This window comes from Geospiza fortis, unplaced genomic scaffold (assembly GCF_000277835.1).
Source record: "Geospiza fortis unplaced genomic scaffold, GeoFor_1.0 scaffold524, whole genome shotgun sequence".
Lineage (NCBI taxonomy): Eukaryota > Metazoa > Chordata > Aves > Passeriformes > Thraupidae > Geospiza > Geospiza fortis.
In genome coordinates, this window is record NW_005054437.1 from 534,630 (window position 1) to 554,596 (window position 19,967).

The 19,967-nt window shown below is 41.5% G+C and overlaps 1 protein-coding gene across 1 annotated transcript in view; it reads left to right on the plus strand.

Annotated features, from left to right (window-relative positions):
* PTPRJ (protein tyrosine phosphatase receptor type J) overlaps positions 1-19,967 on the plus strand; it is a 115,605-nt gene that overhangs the window by 47,662 nt on the left and 47,976 nt on the right. The gene's annotated exons all lie outside the window — the stretch shown is intronic.

Here is a 19,967-nt window from a genome sequence, read left to right on the forward strand (position 1 = left end):
TTCATGGATGTCTTGGCAGGTGGGTGGTAGGACAGGGAGCTCTGCATGCCTGTAAGAGGACTCCTGGTCCAGTTCATGATGTTACACATCTTGCTCTGCTTGCTGATGATTTGTCTCTGCAATGGTAGATGGCTCTGGAGGGTGTTTTTGCACAGGAATGCTGGTGGCTTTTGTTTCTGCATTCCCCATCGTGGTGGAGCTTAGGCAGAGCTTTCTGTCATTATTTCCTCTTGTGTACCTGGATTCTAGTAAATTAGAGCACTTTGAATAAGCTTCCTTGTTTATTTTCTTATATAACACACATGAGCAGGTCACTGCTGGCAAGTCTGTTTCTACATACCTGATTTTGAGTCCTCACTTCCAAATTCTATTTCATATGAGCTCTGTTTCTCAAAGTAAGGAGAGAGCCATGCAGAGGGTGCCAGCCAGACGATTGGTTTGTGAGTGCCACATTGACTCTTGAAACAGGAGGATGCTGCAAAGGATGGGGCAGCAGAGCTTAGCTTTGGGACAGGCCAGCCTAGATAAGCAGCAAAGCATGGGACCATCCATGGTATTACAGGCTGGGAAAGCTTCCTGCTACCTCCCTGTAGCAGTTGCTGTGCCTGCAGGACCAGCAGTCCCTGTTGATAATGGAAGTTGCTTCTTTCTGCTGCCTTTTCTTCCCAGTGTTTCCTCATGCCCAAAGTAGCTTAGACAACTGATTCCCAGACTGTCCCCTTGAAACTTTCAACTTATTTTTCCTGAAGGTCTCATGACACAGAAGGGGAAAATTGTGAGACTTCATTTTAGTTGCCTTCATCTGTCTGCATCAGCTTAAGGACAGGTGAATTCATAGTAAGAGAGGTCCTGTAGGGGGGCAGTAGAAGGTAATCTTACCCCTCCATGAGTTGCAGCTGGGATCAATTACTAGAGATTAAGAACACCTGTAACTAATGAGAACAAGTGCCATAAAAGGGTGTAGCAAGAAGAGGAGTCAGATGGCTGCTGCAAGGATCCAGAGGAGTCACTGCTCAGAGGAGCTGCTCCACGAGAAGCATTAAGAAGGTATGAAGCTTAGAAGCTATGGGATCCTTGCAATTTAATTATAATAGAACTGTTGCCATGCAGTGTTCTAATATATAAGGCAACAAGGTCCCATCTTTGTCTTTATTTGTCAAAACCTGCTCTACTGCTTGACTTTGTGCAAGGTGGCCTCAGTGCTTTGAAGTGGAAAGAGCAGGGTAGGTGTTGGTGTGGAAATGGATGAGGCTTCCACCACCAGGGACATCTGGATTGGAAAGGAACCAGTTTTGTGTGCTAGCAGGGATTTGGGGTAAATGAGCTCTCTGAGACCAAGATGTGGCTTTGGCTGACAAGGAGAAGGGCTTCCACTGTTTCCCTTTGGGATGCAGGTGAAAGAAATGTACCTTCGCAGAAAGTAACAGTGTGAACCATCAAAAGAGATGGACTCAGCCTTGCTGGTGGTTATAGTACAATATGAGATGTGCCACAGTTTCACTGTACTTTTTAAACAGTAAATGTCACTTTTTATGAAACACAATGTGAGGAAAAGAATGGGTGGCTGTGGCTGGCATCAAATTTACATCTGTAAAATTGTATTGTGTTAATAAGGGAGTTTAGGGTTTTCTTCCTTTTGTGATCATGATCTTTGATTCTGCAGGAATTTTACATACTTATAAGTACTTATAAATCAAGGGGGAAATAAAATGAACAACAATAAATTGGTAGGATCCTTTTGGATAATCAAATTCTGTTTTCTTTATTTGCTTTTCTCTAGTGAAGGCAGAGATGGGAATTCTAATGTCTTCTTGACACTGCATGTTTTATAATTGCCCATTTATAATCAAGTTTGGAATTGAGTCCATGACTTTCCTGCTACATGAATTATATTTTTTAAATTATAGTATTCTTTCCATCTGCTTGCAGGGTCAGCTGCTTCTTCTGATACTTGGCCTGAAGTTCAGTACCAATGAAAATGTCCTTTTTGTTGTCAGTTCTGATGTGATTTTTTTTTTTGTTAAGTAGGCTGTGCCTGGTTAACTGAGGTCTTTGATGTTTTCACCTTCTATGGATTTATACTTTTCTGTTTTATAGAGGGGAAATATGGGAATTGTAGCCACAACTTCATTCCCACAGTGGTTCTAAGCGTGTATCTTCAACAACAAAAAAAAAGAAGTTATTTCTTAGGGGAAGTTCATTATCTTTGCGTAACTTTCAGGGTAACTCACCTCTAACTCTGTGCACCTGGGCACCAGGGAGAAATGAGCAGCCCGACTTTGAGGTCAGGATCTGGCCTTTTTATCTGGCACACTGAGCATGTCACAGACACAGGCCTGGTGTTCTAAACTCAGAGTTTCTGATAGATTTTGTACCAGACAGCTGAGGAAAGGAGACCGGCACACTCTTACATCAGGTAAAGGAGGGGCATTAATATTTGCAGGATAAAAGTTGTTTGTTGGTATTTTTAAAAAATTCATTATCTCTGCTGTTCAAAATCCTATTTCTGAGATGAAAGGAAAAAATAAGAATTTTTTGTGAAAGTTTCTTTTGCATTTATTTTCAAGTGAATGATAAACTAACCAGTTATTTTAATAATTTGTACTAGTTTTAAGACTTCTTACAACCAACTAAAAAAACCCTTGCTTTATTAGTACTATTAAATTGTTAATTTGAGTGATAAATTAAATGCATTGCCACATCCATTTAAAAATAATTGGAACTACCCCTAAGCTTAGCACATGCTAAGCACTGGTAGATATTTGTATTATGAATGTGTTAAATGAAATCCAATTTTAAGACAATAATTATGGGAAAGGACAAGGCTGTAAGATCTGGAAGAGGATCTGTTTGGGCCTTTGTTCCGTAATCTCCATAACAATGCAGATAATTGTATGTATATGACAAATCTCAACAATACACTCCTTTCTCCCTATTAAAAGAGAGAAAACTTGCCTTTGTCTGTAACTTATTAAGGACTTGCATTTGGACATGTTAAAATTTCAGTGATATCCAGAGAGAAAAAAATCCTAGCCAGTTAAGAGAAGCAAAAAAAAAAACCAAGTTGTGTTGAATCCATTTGGAGACAGGCCTTTTTTTCAGCTTAACAGTTATAGATGAAATGCTGTTACAAAGTGTTTAGATGTTTCTTCAGAAGATGTGACTTTAATGGCTAAGTCCTCCAGCACCACGTTAGTGCATTTTTATCTTCTTGTCTTTCTCTTCAGTGATTTTTCACAAGTGCTGAAGGGTAGTTTATCTAAAATATAAATGTCTTAACGTATTTATATGTGGATTTAAGGCTACATAATGAAAGTGTAATTGCTTCTGAGCTTTTATTGTGTGTGCCTAATTCCTCTGTGACATTCTTGTTTCTGATGTCTGCTGTACACTTGTAGTAAAACAGCCACGTTAAAGAAGCTAACAATCAGCTCTCTATATTAATGAATTTGAAGGCCTAAAATTCTTGGAAAAAAAGAGGCGCATCCTTAATTAACTTTGTAATGTGCTTTAAAAAACCACCAAACACCCAAACTAAAAAAGTCTTCCAACAAGCTACTATATGCTTTTGATGATTAAAAGATATAATTAGTTTATTGTGCTCTGAATGAAGGTAACATTCTCCTCCTTTCTTGTCTGCAATATTTTGGGGAGTCCTGCTGCTGCTGAGAGTGCATGTGCTGAGCTTTAGCCAGCAGCAAATATTTGCAGGTGGATGCAATATCTGGAGCAGCCTTAGGCGATACTCATTTCCCAGTCCTACAAGACAGATCTACGGTATGTGGTTTAACTGGTATTTATTTAGCTATTGTCTTCTGACTCAGTCTTCATAATTTCACGTGTATCTGTTCAACTATTTCCTGGTTCAGTGTGCAAAGCACAGCACTGCAGGAGGAGTGAGCAGAAGGTCAGAGCTGCTATTTAGTTACTGCAGAGCATGCTTTTCCCTCTTCACTGGTAATGGAGCCTAGTTCTCTTCATGGTGGAATTGGTTAGGACTTCATCTAAGTGGTGCAAATAGTTCTCTTCTAAATTTCTGAAAGTTTGAGCAGCCTACAAAAATCGTCCTTTTCACTCACTTGCACTGTTTTTGACTTGCAGGAAGGGGCTGCTGTACATCCAGCAGTTGTTAACTCATTAAGTTAATGAGTGGGTGATTCATACAAGGCAGCCCCTGCTCCATCCTAGCAGAGCCGCTGCCTGCTTCCAGTGCTCCTGCTGGACAGAAGGTAATTTCTGATGACCTTCACTGTGCCCCACAGGTTATGCTGCATGCAGAATTCTGTGCAGCGCACTTATGGTTTGTAAGCGGTGTGTGCAGTGATTCCTCCTATCCCTAAGTTTAGGGCTATTCACAACACCTGGTACAGCTGCTAAGAAAAACAGTAAGTTGAAATGCCCAGCTCTGAAAAAAACCCTGTTGCTGCAGATTGAGTCTCCTGCAGTCTTGTTTCTGCAAATTGCCTACCTTCGTTGCTTCTTCTCTTTTGTAAATGATTTTTTTTAATTGGAAAAAGGCAAGATGGAAGAGCAAACGGGTATCTCATATATGGGCATTTATTCAGTCATTGCTGCGTGTGGTGTTTGTCACTGTTGTCTCCAGATTTCATCAAAATTCATTCCGTGAATGTTAATCTGAGTTTTGCAGTGAGAACTGGTCAGCTGAACATTCTGTCTCCTCCTGTAGAAATTCTGGAAAAGATGGGAGATAAGATAGTGCCAAACTTCAGTTTCCGTTCTGAACAAAGACCTCTTACTTTTGCTTTCCTGAAGTCAGACATTTGCTGTTTTATGCTCCACCGTGGAACATAGCACTGATGAAATCCTGCTGGAGTTTTGAAGATAAAGCTAATGACTGAGAAGTTCTAGGACTTGCAGTAGGTTGTTGTGTCAAGATTTGTTCGAGGACTTGGGAGCTGCTCACCTGCTACCCCTCATATCTTTTTTGCACTTTCCTCCCCTTTCTTTCAGTGGTTTTGTTTTGTCACCTGGAGGTTGTTAATGCCATGTGACATTGCAGTTGTACATGGCTACTACTAAGGAATCTTGTGGGGTTGGGAACTCTGGCAATGACTTCAGAAAAGGAATCTACCTTAGTCAGCAGGTGCATATAGGAAATCAGCATAGTGACCCACCTCACCTGTTTCCACCAGGATTCACTTCTGTTCACAAACTGCATCAAATATGAGAGCTGCAAGGGGAAAAAAAGCTTCCTTTATACAACTTCCTGTATTTTGTGAATACAGGGTTCCTTTTTGGTCATGAATGGGTTATAAATCAGACAAGAGTGGGGTTGTGGGGTCTCGTCTCTTTCTTCTCTAAGTGAATTGGCTAATTCTTGGTGGGTTTGTAGATAGGAAAGGCATTCCTTACATCAGGCACAGATGGGGAAAGGGTTCTTGTGTGGTGAGATAGACATTTACCTCTAGACACAGGGCAGCCTGTGGTAAACCACTCGAGTGCTTGGGAAAAGGGAGTAGGAGTGTGAGTGAGGCTGCACAAAAGCTTGGCAGGCATTTAGTGGGACAGTGAATATCACCCTGGATACGTGTCATGGAGCAAGTCCCAGTTCTGAAGCCTCTACTCATAGCAGGTGGGGTCAGTGAGAGGCATTGGGATGCTTGGGAGCTTCTGAAGGGATGGCACATGGACGTGCAGACCCTGCTAAAGGTAACAGCCATTATATTGAAAAGGTACAAAAATCAGTATGCTGGTGAAATATCTGTGTTGTGAATGGCTTCCCTCAGGCTGTTCTAGCCCCAGGAAGAGTGTATTGTACATAACTGAAACCCTTTTGTTGCTTTTGCACAGCAAGTACTGCTTTTTTTCTGACCAACAAAACCCACAGTTTGTTTCTGGATCTCCTGTAGGGCTGTGACTGGTCTTGTGAGCAGTCTGTGGTTTGTATGTGTTGGGTGGTGTTTGGAGGACTTTGAGATGTTCCTGTCCCTGCTTTAATGCAGCAAAGAGAGCTAAACAAGAACTGGGGGTGGGTGCAGCTGAGGAGGACAAGTGTACGAGAGGCTCCTTGAGCCTGGGGTGTAGGCACTCCTCCATCATGTCTGTCTCTGTGGAAGGAGAAGCAAAGTTTCTGAAGAAAAGGAAGTAGGCTGTTGGGGGAGGATGATGAGTAAAGAGTGTACATGGAGGAGCAAGATTGCTGCAGCCTACGTAAGCTAGCAGCGTGCCTCAGCTGTTGAAGCTGTGCCCAAGTATGTGCTGTTTCATTACACAGAGCTGGACCGTATTCCCTCTGACATGAAACCGACCAGTCCACCTCCTTCTTCTTAATTAGATCCTCTTGGGATGAGACATCCCTTCCTGAAATGAGAGGGAGGCCAAATTCACACGCACCCGCCACCCCCAGACCTCTGTGTGCTTGACAGCTGTGATAACATGGCCCTGTCCCCTCTAATTTGGATACTGGTTAAAGTGATGGAAGGCATTTCTGGACAGCTAACGTTGAACCTGCAGGCTCTCTCTACATGAGATCACCAGCTGTGTGCTGCTTGCAAAGAGGTGATGATGATCAGTGTCTGCTGATGGTCAACCCATGATGATCTGAGAGCTTAAGAGGAGTGAGCCTGTCTGGTTCATCTGCTTCACTACACGGTAGCAAAGTCTCCAGTCTGTGGTGGCCGTTACTGAGGGGAAGATGTGACTGGTGTTACTGTTTGCATGTGTGTGTGTACGCATATATATATATATATATACACACACACACTTCAGGGTATTGCTCAAAGCTCCCTAGTTGGGAGTGGGGCTACCTTGCTTCTTTTGAAAATGCATGGGAAGGCAGTCTGTTCTGAAGTGCCCAAATGTGTGCTACTGTGTGTTATTTTAAGCATGTATGTGTGTAAACACACAGTCTGAATTTAGGGATCATTTCTGTGACTGCATAATCCATTTCTGAAAGCCTAGGAAATGTTGGAGTTAAAGCTGCCTGTTTGACTTTAATCTGCCCCTCTCCAAAGGATGGAGGCAGAGCCACATTCTTCCTCTCCCATGCTTGGCTGTCTTTGCTCACTGCCTGCCCCCTCACGAGAAGGTGCTGCTGGAGAAGCTTCAGCTTGCCTGGATATATTTTGGGATGCAGGTAGAGGGAGTCCCAGTGCAGCTCCCCATACACAGCCTTACTAAGAGGTGTGTTTGCCCCCTTGATTTTTTGATTAGCTTTCAAGCTGAGGTGAGAGCATTTTTATCTCCCAGCGCTCCAGTTCTGCAAAGGCTCCAATAGGCAAAAGTCAATTAAGACTTTTTATCTTGATATCCTAGGTATTTCTGAAATATGTAAGCTTTTCCTAGCTACAGCAAGGGCAATTTTAGTGAAGGGAGTAATAGGGGGTCAGGGAAAGTCCATTTCTTGCCAGACCATAAAAAAACTGGTCTTTAGGGTATTTAGCATTGGCACAGCAATCTGTTTTCCCCCTTTCTCAGTGTTTTGAAGCATTTTGGTTGCAACATTTCATAATTAAGTAAATATATATATAGGCAGATGCTGGCACATAGTCCTAAAACTTTGCCTCCAAAGCACTTGGGGTAAGTTATGAAGAGGGATTTCTGGTAGGAGACCCTGGCTAATGTCACATTACACTCTGTGAATTACCATTCCCGTTTCTCATTTAACTAGTTGCCCTTGATTTTCAGAGCACCAGTGCCTGTCTCCCTGTCATGCAGAACAGCTCTTCCTCCTGCTCCTGTCCTGCTGCAGGTGTTCACCCCCAGCCAAGCTCTGTGGTGTGGGATGCACAGTGTGTGAGAGCACCCCCAGTTAGAGACACTGTGGTGGTGCTGCTCTGGTGAAATCTCCAAGCACACCTGGGATGGGCAGCCTTGACAGAGCTGTGGCACAGTCTTTCCTAAACTCTCCCTTCTCTGGGCGAGGTAATCCTGGTGTAACTTAAAGTGGGTGAAAGCTCCACCCATTCTGTTTTCTTAGTGCAAGTATGGATGGTCTTTCTCACAGCGTTTCTCATAGTTGTTTCTAAATCAAGTGTATCCCATTTTCTTAAGTCTTTTCTGTATATACATAATTGCAATTTGTCATTTTGATTGAAAATCCATCCCTAATGGCCCTGTCTTTTACATGTTTCCCTATAACATATTATTTTAGAAACATAGCTATTTTAATATTTTAGCATTTTTATCAATATGAAACTTCAGAACATGATTTCTCTATTAAAAAGTCTACTGCTAAAATTCAGCCCCGTTCTTTACAACTTTTTATCTCCCCCTTTCCTTTTCTGCCCACACCTCAAGTCGAATTTTAGGTATGTAGGTGGAATAGGTTTTACTAATGAGGGGGGAAACAGATAGTTACAAGTAGTGATGATGGAGAGGAGTAAGTGCCTCTATTAGTGTGATGACAAAGTGTTTTTTGCAGGACTCAGACTGTAGTTGCACATGGTCTATGGTACAGCTTCCACCCCAATTTTATCTCATGCTTATATCCACTTTTTGCATATACACATCACAGAATAGTTTGGTTTCATTTGTATTTATTTAGCTTGCTGAGGAGGAGGAGGGTGGTGTTTTAATTGAAAGCAAAAATTCCTGTGAACCATATGCCTCACTTTTCAGTCAGCACTAATTAAATTTCTTTTTCCTCCCTGTTTCCCTTTTGTGTGCATAAATGAGAACTTACGTGGGAGATCCCCATCGTTGTTATTGTGTCACAGTCGTGTTTTATGATCTTGTAGTTCCTTCTGTGTTGATCAGATTTTGTAATAACAAAGATTGTTATTACAGACACGTTTTTTATGTGGAAAGAGCTTATGGAAGTTTAAATATTGCTACTGTAGGTCCTTTGGTCAGTATTTCAGATGATGATGAAAATCAATGTGTTGAGCCCTTGGGAAAACTTCTGTTCTTAAATGTGGAGAAAAAGGCACGAGGGTCTGAAGTAACAGTGAAGTGAAGGCACACAGCTTGGACTTTCTGAATTTCAGTGCTGCTAAGTCATTGGAAGGGGACCCTACTCTTGTTTTTGCTTTCTACGAAAAAGTCATTTTTAATACGAGTCAGTTTTTGAGTAACTATAAGATAATAGGATACTCTAAGTAATATAGACACACAATATATTTGTGTGTCTATATATATATATCTATATATCTGTGACTGTGTACGTCCACAGTATGTATTTGTAAGTATGGAACAGAAGAGAAGAAATGAGCCTTTAGTGAGAAATAATTTATTTTGCTATCTAGTTTTGTTTGTTTATTATCAAGTATTGTTTGAAACAGGCTAAAGGAAAAGGAACTGTGTTGAGATAAGCAGTAGGAGAATAATAAAAAAAAAAGACATGTACTTGGCTTAAATGATGTCCAGACTTACTGTGATATTTTCCAGGCACTAGTATTTTCCTTTTTTCCTAAGATTATAAACAGTTGATTTTTGTTGAGTCTACAAAATAAGGAAGAGCAAGAGTATTAATATATTTAACTGTTCCTGAAATGTGCATTGGAGTGCTTTGTTTTACTCCTCCTTTGTGCTTTAAAGAGGAAACTTGCTACATCAGGTTTTAACTTCTATAACTGATTAAGGAACCATTAGCTTGACAAAGAATCGTGTGATGAATGGCAGGGGGGGAAAATGGTGAATCAAATAGTGAAGTACTTGAATGGGTTCACCTTAGGCACTTAAAAAGAATTTCATCAGTAGAACATGCCAGCATTGTTTCAGTGGCTCTTCTATTTCTGTTCAATCGATTCTGGGCAGGATGTCTTTTACACAGGCATTTTGTGTAACCATGTCTCTGTAATTGGAGGAAAAATCAAGGGTTTCTTCCGGCCCCAGTGTTGCTGGTGTTGGTGTGTCTGCCTGGTAAGAAGGGTCAGGCCGCTGGTGGGGGCATTGTAATGGTGTGTGTTTGATGTGTGTGCCTGAGCTTGGCAGGCCATTGCTGGGCTGACATGTATCCACTCCAGATCCTCTTCTGGTGTGAAGCGGTGGCAAATACGTCTGAGCAGGGGATGGAAAGATGTGCTGAGTTCCCTGGGGTTCAGCAGGAGCACTGAAGGTTTGCCTTGCCAAAGCAGAATGTACATGCTTGCTTTCTACCCATCCCATCTCAAGAGGAATTTGGATTTCCTTAATGCCCAGGCCTTGTGCTTGTTTGGCTCCTTATGGCTGCAGCTCATTATGTCTTGGTTTAACAAGGCGTTGTTTGCATTTGAACTCCAGGAGCCTGTTCTCTACAGCTTTTGGCCACATATCTTTGTCTGTTTTGTAACCTGGATGACAGCACTGTGAACTTCCCACTGCAAGAAGTCGTTTCTGGAGAAAAGAGGGAATTAAAAAACATGTGATGGATTTCGTACTTACTATCGAGAATGTATTTACCTATGAAAATCAATGAAAATTTAAGTCACAGTCTGCTATGACATGGTAGAAAATTACTTATGTGTACTGATAGAGCACTAAGAGGTTGGTTGCAATGTCTGAATGTCTCCAGATACATAAATAATGTCATATTATCATATCATGGTCTAGGCATATGTTGCCTTCAAACAGGGAAAATGCGTAATACTGTTTGTTTAAAAATCTCTCTTTTCAAAAGGCATGTGCCAATAAGCAGTGTGCTGGGGAATAAGTTCAGTTATAACCAGAAGGCTTTTTTTTTATTAGCAGAATTGTTTGTGAATGAGCAATGGAGATAGTGACCTACAGGGTTTATAAAATGTGGGAATCTGCCTGTCTAGCCAGCACTATAAATAAATAAGAAAGGCTTTTGAAAGATTTTTGTCAGTTCAATATACATTATTTTGTTTCAACAAGTCTCCTTTGCTTCACAGTCTCTGTTCTGTATATGGTGCTATTTATAATCTGGGGTGGAGGAAGAGTCTCTGAGAGTGGGTGATTCACAGACAAAATAGGGCCATAAACAGTGTTAACACTGTGGCATAATCTGATAAAATCAGAAACTTGGACAAAGAGTGCAATGCTGTTCCTCACTAGGGCTGCTGTGTGGCAGCTTTTTCTCCCTTTCCGCTGACCTTCTCTGACTTGCCAGAAATGCCCTCTAGTTTTGTTTTCCTGAGAGCCCAGCACTGAGCTGCTGAAGGTTAACCTGAGAGCAGTGCTCTGGCTCAGCCCTCTGCAGGGAGGCTTCATGCCTGACCCATGTGAGGAGTGTGTGTCACTGCTGGTTTTCTGGGACGTGGCAGGGGAGTGTCCAAGGACTTCGGTAGCTCAGTGGTTGTCTCCTCTGCACCCTGGCCTGGCTGCTGCAGAGAGCTTGTGCTCGTGGCCAAAGGTGGATCAATGATTGTATCACGGGCTGGGAGTTGAGGAGATGAGTTATGGATGTGTGTTCTCTCACACTGCTCCTTTTGTGGGCTCTGGCAGAGAAAATGGAGCGCTTAAGAAAATCTGGAGCTTCCCTAGGACTGTGCTGAGGGACAGAGGGCAGAGCAGACAAGAGCTGTGGGACCACACTGAGGTGGTGTTTTGAGTGTGTGCCTTTATTATGCAGGTAGAAATAGCATAACTACCTCCAGGAATAAGATGTGTGCTTCCTTGTGCCAAATGGAACACTGACAAAGTCCAGGATTTGTTACCAGAAAGAGGGCAAAGTAGGAGGATTGTGAAAAACAAGGATATAATCATTGGTGCTTCTCTAAGGCTCTTCTCTAAGTTGGAGGTGTTATTTGAGCTGAACTCTGAGGCACAGTATACATTATATGCGTGTACATTTCTTTGAGGCTGTTACAGTCTGTTGGAGGGAAGTGATTTGTCAAACTTCCCCAAGTACTGCGTTGCAGAGCCCATCCTAAAACCCAGGGCTCATAATTGTGTGTCCAGCAAATCACAATTTAGGGAGTCACACAGGAGAGAAGTATGTGAAGACATGAAGAAAAAGAGTGTAGCACAGGAATTAAAGATGAAATTTTTCTGTGGTGGTGGATGGGGATCCCAAGGTACTTCCTGCTCAGAAGCCTGTTGGAACAAAATCAGAAATAAACTTCTGAGCATTCAAGCCACAACAGAGATGGAAAGGACATAGAGTTAATTTTAAAAAGAGGAAAAGCTAGCCCAACGAAATAAAAATACACAGGCAAAAAGTGTGCACTCACTGTAGGCAGGAAAATTCTATCTTTTGCTTTCTCCTATTATGGGAGGGGTCATTGTTTCTTTTTCTAGTAAAAGAATCCTTTTTTAAAATGTCTGTGGGAAAGGAGAATAGTCTGAATTGAGTCTTTGAGATGTTGTATTACAGAGAGTCACAGAAAATGTACTATGCAAATGACTATCTGCCTTATTAGATGCCTCAATAGAGTTCATTGTCTCAATATTGCTATTATTGGAGATGGATGGACACTACGTGATTTTACCATCAAGCTGAAAAACTTCAGTGTTACAGTCTCATTACGAGGGCAATAATAGTGCACTGACTTAAAGGAGAGAATTGAATTAAGGGGAGTGAAAGGTCCATTGCTCTGTCCATTTTAGTTTGTCTTTTGTAGACTGTGCATCGTTTTAGGGGTCACAACAGGGGGGTTTGTACTTCGTGGTCTTGGTTTTGTTCATCTTTCATTGCTAATAAAAAGAAAGCCCTTTTATGGGGAGGAATCCTCCAGCACCTGCTGTGGTTTTGCTTGGTTGCAGTTGTGGGAAGGCTGGTGTTGTTGAATGGTGGTGGTGCTTTCTCAGGTGGGGGCTGACCTGTACCACCCTGCTGTCCTCACGGAGGAGGAGTATCATCAACTCCTTTGTTCCCTGATGTCAGGAGCTCATCACAGCATTGCTCTTGTCCTCAGTTGGCTTCTAACCTGTGTGGCTGCTCACTGAGCCTCCCCTGAGCTGTCTCTAGAGCCTCACATGCTGCCTAAGCCAAAATATAAATCCCAAAAACTGCTGCAGCCAAAATCTGTCTGATGTTCAAGTTTGTGCATTGTCAGTCACCCCTAAGCTTACTTTTGAGGTCTTGCCTTGATAAGAATGTTTCTTAGGTCAGGTGCTTGAAATGACAACTAACTGGTATTTTGTGATGTGTATTTTTTTTTCTGGGCATCCCTTGGTGTGCTGGATCTGGCTATGTTACAGTACGGGAATTTCCAGATCAAACTTTGGCTCCAGGAGTGTTTGGTGACTCTGTGGCCCCATGGCAATAGTAGGGATTCATCACTGAATGTGGAGCCATACTGCAGTTGTCCATGGTATGATGTATCTCTTGAGCGATTTTGGTGGTTCTAAACCGATCATTTGCTTCATTTTTTTCTTGCTGTGGAGGGAGAAACAACTGAGTGTGTCTCTCTTTTGTGATCTGGTTAATATGTGTGGAAGTTAATGAGTAGCTAAAAGCAGCACGGGGGAATTGTGTTGTAACACAGCAACCTCACTCAGTGTTTGCTTTCCTTCCTTGACTTTTCAGTTTTGGAGGGGATGAGGAAGACCTATTACTCATTAAACAAAAACAGTTCTTTACAACCCGGAGCATTTTCCCCCAAATACCCAATTGCCTCCTTGAAAATAGCACCTGTCATGCAGTACTCTGGAATAGGTATTATAATAACCAGGGATTGCAATGCATACACACTGTGTGAGCCACATTTCCTGACAAATCTTTATGCAATAAAACCTAAATTGCAGAATAAGGCATGCTCTACTTTAACTGTGTCATTCACCTTGGGGTATGTGCTCTCGATTTCTGTATTTCAGTGTTGCTTATTAGTGTTTGGTAAACTTAACTTCCTTTTGGATATATGAATATATACTCTGTTCTTCTCCATTTCACTCTCCACTTCAGTTTTCCACACTGGTCTTGAGGCGTTAGTTTAATGCAAGAGTGTATATAGGAAGAAGAAATGAAGGTATTGGTGGCTGTTGTAACCCTTTATGTTGTTGTGGAAGGATTGGATTCATCTCGGAAAAATTAAGTCTTCTCAGGTTAAAAATGGCCACTAAGTGTGGTCTGCTGGGCATTCTTTTGGGAAAGGTTTAAGGAGTAAATTACCCTTAATTCCTCTAGCACCTAATCCAGCAGACTTAGTCAAGTTGCAGCAGCTCTTCTGCTTTTTTTTTTTTTAATAATACTTTTCTACTGCTGTGACTCTGAATATGATGATTAGTGAAGGTTTATTAAAAAACAAAACCAATCCCAAAATGTGCACCCTTTCCTCCTGGAGTTTTTAGCAACACTTTCACCAAGTCAGTGTTTTGTTTGCTCTGTGTTTTTGGTCATGTTGCACGTGGCAGACACAAAACAGGGAAGGAAAAGGTACTGTAGGAAACAGTAAGATATGTCAGGAAACCCAGAAGCCTTTGTAGATTTCAGGAACTGTGCTTATCCCTAATAAATATCTTCAACTGATTAAAACCAGGGGGAAACAAATCTAATTAACAGTGCAGCTTTTTAGTTAAAATTCTGGTAATGCTGAGCTCAGTGAATCGAGCTAACTTGTGTTTTGCCATTATCCATACAGATAATTTAAGGGAATGTTGGAAGACAGGTTGCAGTAGCACAATTTGTTTGGCATGTACAGCAACAGAAATTCTGCTTTTCTCCTGCTCCTCATCAGAAAAGCTCAGTGCATGGGTAGTGCATTGTTTTGCACTGAGCTATCTGTCTAGTCTTTCAAAGTATATGTGGGATTTTGTGTTGCTTGAATATATTCTGTGATTAGACATAATAGGTTTTATTATATGCAAAAAGCACGCATTAATAGTGGTTCTTGCAATTGTTTTGAACATCCTGGCTTTTATGCAGCTTCTCTTCTTCTTGTGTGACTTCTTTATATTTTTTAACTCACTGTATTGAAATTATAAGAAAAATATTATCTCGGTAAGGAAAGCATATTCCACATTTATGACTGGCTGTGTAGAGTTCAATTAGCATTTCATAAAATGGCACTCAAAGCTGTGAAGAGCTCCTGGGGTGTTATTTCTCCCACCCTCTTTTTCTGACTCCCTTGTACATCTCAGAAGGGCTTTAGCTGCTTACTCTGTTCTTCCTCTAGGAGTTTATATCTTATTTTCAGCATCACCCCTTGCCCGAGGGGAGAATTCCTCCCCTTCTGAAGGAAGATGGAGGGTCTGGCTGTCTGTTGAAGTGAACCGTTGTGCCTTTTGATTGTTGATGATGGGAAGTGGAGCTGCAGCCTGTGACTACTTAACTCTTCTGACATCTCACTTGCCTGTTCCCTTTCTATGCCAAAGGAAATGTTTTTTTTTGTTTGGGTTTTGTGTGTGTGTGTGCTGCTGGCTTTGTATTTCTGCATATGTGTTAAATTTTCTGTTTTTGGAAGGTTGGAGCTTTTTAATTCTTAACTTTGGTCTACTGGATTTTAGTAAGTTTGAGTCTCCTTGCCAAAGAAGCAGAAGTTTGGAAATAACTTCTGAAACAGGGAGGGGTAGATTACCTAACTTTGTCATTCCTACAGTTTGTTCCCTCCACATGTAGCACAATAGGTGATTATCTGACTGAACCTTTTCTGGACCATGAAGTATTTACATTAGGTGAATGCTGTAGATTTGTCTTTCAAAACACATGTTGTAGCAAATAGAATTAATGTTTTGCACTGGGGAAAGGGATAAATCCTTTGCAATTGCCAACTGCCTTAAAGACCCCTGTATTGCTGTGGCTGGGTTGGAAGGGCAGTGGGCAGGAGCTGGTTTTGCCAGATGAGAGCAGAGCTCTCAATAGAGTGGTGCCCTGGTTTCTGAGTGTTACTGAAGTGCAAATATATGTAATTTGCACTAACAGGCAAAATAAAGGGTGCTGAATTTCCTCCTGCTTTCTTCAAGTTCTGCTATTTCAAGCTCCTGTATTTGTGTTCTCCACTAATATTATTGCACGGAGGAAGGAGAACATTTTATTTTAAAACAAGTATTTAATGGCAGTTAATTTGTGCAGTGTTTATAGTAATTACTTGAAGAACACATGGTACCTTTTCTGTTGTGAATAAATACTGTCCTAACCTCTGCTCAGGAGTAGTGCAGGTTGTCTAATGAATTGCATCAGGGTTCCCAACTGGTTCATTCATTTCATTGTTGGTGCTGGCTGAAAGATGATTTGTTCCTGCTGTGTCAGAATAATCCCTCTGCAAGTGCCTTGTGCATCTCAGTCGTGGCAGTGATAAAGTAGCGTGCCTGGAATAGAGAGTGCTTTTGAAAACAGCCTTTCTAAAAGGATGTTCTCATGTCCAGCCATGTACGGTGCTAAGGCAGAAGGACCTGAATTTGTGTGGTTTTTCTAAAGGAGTCACTTGCCCGTCTTGTGTCTTTCAACTGGTTCACATAGGCAAAAGACAGGAAAGTGAGGCAAGCAGGCAAGGAATGAGTGGATTGTAGAAAAGATGCTTTTGAGATTCCCAGTCAGAAAAGAGCATGCCATCGTTTTGTAGGCTGCCAGTAGAGCTTTCACCAGGAAGAATGATAAGCAAATGATTGTTTACTTGTTTTACATAATTGAAATATGTCACCTCTGTGCAATGACTGTTGTTGGCGGAAGGTGAACGCTTTCCTGCCTCAAATGCCATTGAAATGGATGAACATTAGATCTTTTCCTTTATGTTTGAAAGAGGGTGAGGCCTTATGAAACAGCTGAGCCAATCTCATGGCTATCTTCTTCCCTGTGTCACCTAGTGACGTGAGCTGCTCCCTTTCACTCTGCTGGCCCGTGTCTGACCTCGTGTTGGGCTGGGTGAGATAGCTAAACTAGCAGAAAGCTATTCCCATTATTCTGGAAGAGAAGTTCTCTGCCAAATGAGCTGCTTAAACAAATTCACTGTGCAATCCAGGTGGATGACTGTGCCTCAGAGAGGGCAGTGTGAGGAGAGGAGGGATGGCCACAGCTCGGTAGGGTCAACCAGTCTGCAGCAGCAGTTTCAGTTTCTTACGAAGTGTCATCATCCATCTCTATAAGCCTCAAATCAAATGCCAATTTCAGAGCTAAATGTGTGAACTGCTTTAATAGAGCAAATCAAAGTCCAGCATGGTAGTAATAGCAGTGTGCTGATGGTTGATGAGGTTGTTTCAGCATTTAGTTTCTCCTACAGCTGCAAAGACAAGAAGCTCCTCCAAGCATAAAAATCCATTTTCCTTTTTAAAATAATTTCTGAATTTGTTCTTTTCAAGAAAACTGGAAATAATGTGCTGAAAACGTTGCACACCTGTGCAGCAAAAGCACATTATTTTCTATCAGCCAAAACAAAACAAATTTACCAGCTTTTTCTAGGGACCTGTCTGCTACAAACCATGGGATATGAGAAAAAAAAAGTATTAGTGTATGTCTGTGCCTTGCTGAACCTGAGGTTAGTGACAATGGTTAATTTCTTAATTACTTAGGAATAACCCTCTTTTAATAAAAATTTGCAGTCTAATATAGACACTGTAATATTGCCTTATTCCTATATTTCTGCCACTTTTAAGACCAGTTTATCCATGCTAATTTGAGTAGTTACTGCTCGTTAACACTATGTGAAGGCAAAGAACTTACTTTGCTGAAGATCTCCTGTAACTTTTCTGACACTTTCAGTGGGTGCGGTTGGGCTTTGTTTTTTAATTTCAACCTAGAAAATCCTGATGTTAAGGTACCCTAAAATAGTTTGAATATTTGTCTATCAACACATTACCTTTTGGAGTAGAGATGGGTGATTATGCGAACACTAATTAAGCTGGGCAATCATTAACATTGGGTTGTGATAGATTTTCCATTATCTGGCATTTCTAAATCAAGCTGGTTTTACCTTGAACTGATAATGTAGCTAAACCCCAAGGCATACATAGATTTTGGGAAGAAACTTGCCGTTGGAGTCAGGCCTTGGTCCCCAAGGCATGTACAGGTCTGTGACTTGCAGTGTTCCACCTGTGGTGGCTGCAGTGAAGTATTTTGGTGATTTGCTACAGAGTGCTGCAGCTTTGTGCAGTGCAAGGTCTGGTTTTTTGTTTCGGTTTGGTTTTTTTTTCCCTTCAGTTGACTTGTGTCCTGTCTGCTTAGCAAAAGCTGGGAGGACTGGGATCCTTCAGTATCTTTCTATGCACTTTCCTTTCTTGTTGCTGTTAGAAATTGCAGACTGGTTACTTAGAGTTCATGCAGAGGTCAGAACATGGGAATCTACTGGCAAATATTTTTTCTTCCTCCTCCAGTTTACATTAGGGAAATAATTTTTGTTTCTTAGTTGTTTATTTTAGCCAGAGGCTCTTATCTGTTTCCCTAAACGCATTTTGTTTCATTTGAGTCTTAATATTCATATTGTCTTAGATATTTATTACACTTTTTAACAAGAAAGGTGATTTTTAGACTTTTCTTGTAGTCATGCTGGTAAGGAATTACTTCTGGTTAGAAGATTGAGTCTAAAGCCTATTAGTTTTTACCAGGAAAAGCTCCAAAGCAGGCTGAAGTCCTTTCTACAGCTCTGGCAGTTTCAAGCTACTGTTGCCAGATGTTTTCACTTGTAAATGTTATGTCTGTATGTGTGCATTCCACCTTTGTTTTGTGTTTATCTGTACCTATGAACAAGGTCTCACTGAACATAGTGATGTGAAAATAAACAGAAATACTGCAAACTTTATTCAATCTGATTTTTGTGCCTTTGAATTTTTCTTTATGCCTCAATTTGGCATTTGACAATAACTCTTTGAACAAAAGCGATAGGGAAAACCCACCGTGGATTTTGAGTCTTGCTTTTGTGGAACATGTTTAAAGAGAGGTGTTATGTGAGGTGAACCTGGGACTCTTTTTGTGGCAGTTTCCTCTCTCAGGTTATTGCAGGTGGCTCCTGAACTAGGACTCGTGTTTGGGCTGCATTGGTTGGAGGAGTCAGGCAGGTGGGATTCTCCTGAGGATTCAGAAGATCCTTTGACAAAATTTGCCCTGGTAATTTATTACCTGCTTTGCCTGGCAGGGACTGGGCTGGTAGCTTGGCTCAGTGATGTTTGAAATTTCCGCAGTGGAACTTGTCACTTGTCAGCTTGCCTGCATCCTGCACCTGAAAAAGAGCAGCAAAGGGGCAGAGCAAAGGTTTGCAAGGTGCTCATGGGCAGGAATTGGGATCTGGCTGCTTGATGACAGCGATTGTAGGAGTGTTCTGTGCAACCAGAACACTCTGTGTTCTGTGCAAAGGCACAAAAATCTGGGAGGAAAGCTTCCCCCTTGTCTGTAGTCTCCTACAGAGAGAGGGGCTTGCTTCATTCGCACAGATTACACCTTAGAATGCAAACTTGGACCTTTTAGAGGGGATCAAAATAATAATCGTGGGTTGGGGTGGGAAGACCAAAGCTGAACAAAAGTTCGTTTCTCCCATTGTCACTTGGCACCTCTTCCTGCTCAAAGTGCTCAGCCAAAGCATTAGTACTGAGCTGCTGCAGAGAAGGGCTGTGTACAGTTCTTCATAATATAAGCAGGCCTTTTTTATGGAGTTGTATGGATTACATATGGTGTCTGTTGTATGGATTTCATATAGGTATGTAGGTTACCTGTTTTCAGCTTTTTGAGGTGTTGTTGACCGTATTTCAATTGAATTTCCCCATACAAAAATAATCAGAGAATAAAATAGTCTGTGCCACATATTTTTAGGCTTCTGAAATGAGAGAATATTTAAAAAGCAGCAAAACCCTCCCTTCTAAGTATACGAAGATGAAATGTTGTGATATAGGCAAGTTTACACAGAAATTTAATGATGAAGATCAGTTAGTCATACAAGTGTTTGGGTGTTTACCCACAACCAGGGAAGCAAACAGCAAACACAGTTCCCAGCTCTGCTGCGGCTCTTTCCTTATCTAACTCTTCCTCTTGTTTGCTGTTGCCTTATGGTGCTTTGGGAAGAAAGAGAGGGCTCAGCATTCCTTGGTGTATTTTGGGATTTCTTGTGCTGAAACTACTGGTGTTCTGTTCCATGTCATCTCTGTCACACACCCTCCTTTTTTTTTTCTTTTTTTCCCCTCTCTCCTCTGTCATTGCTGCTCTTAAATTCATAATTATTTTGCAAGTGCTGAGCTCCCATCCCCACTCTGCAGCAGAGACAATG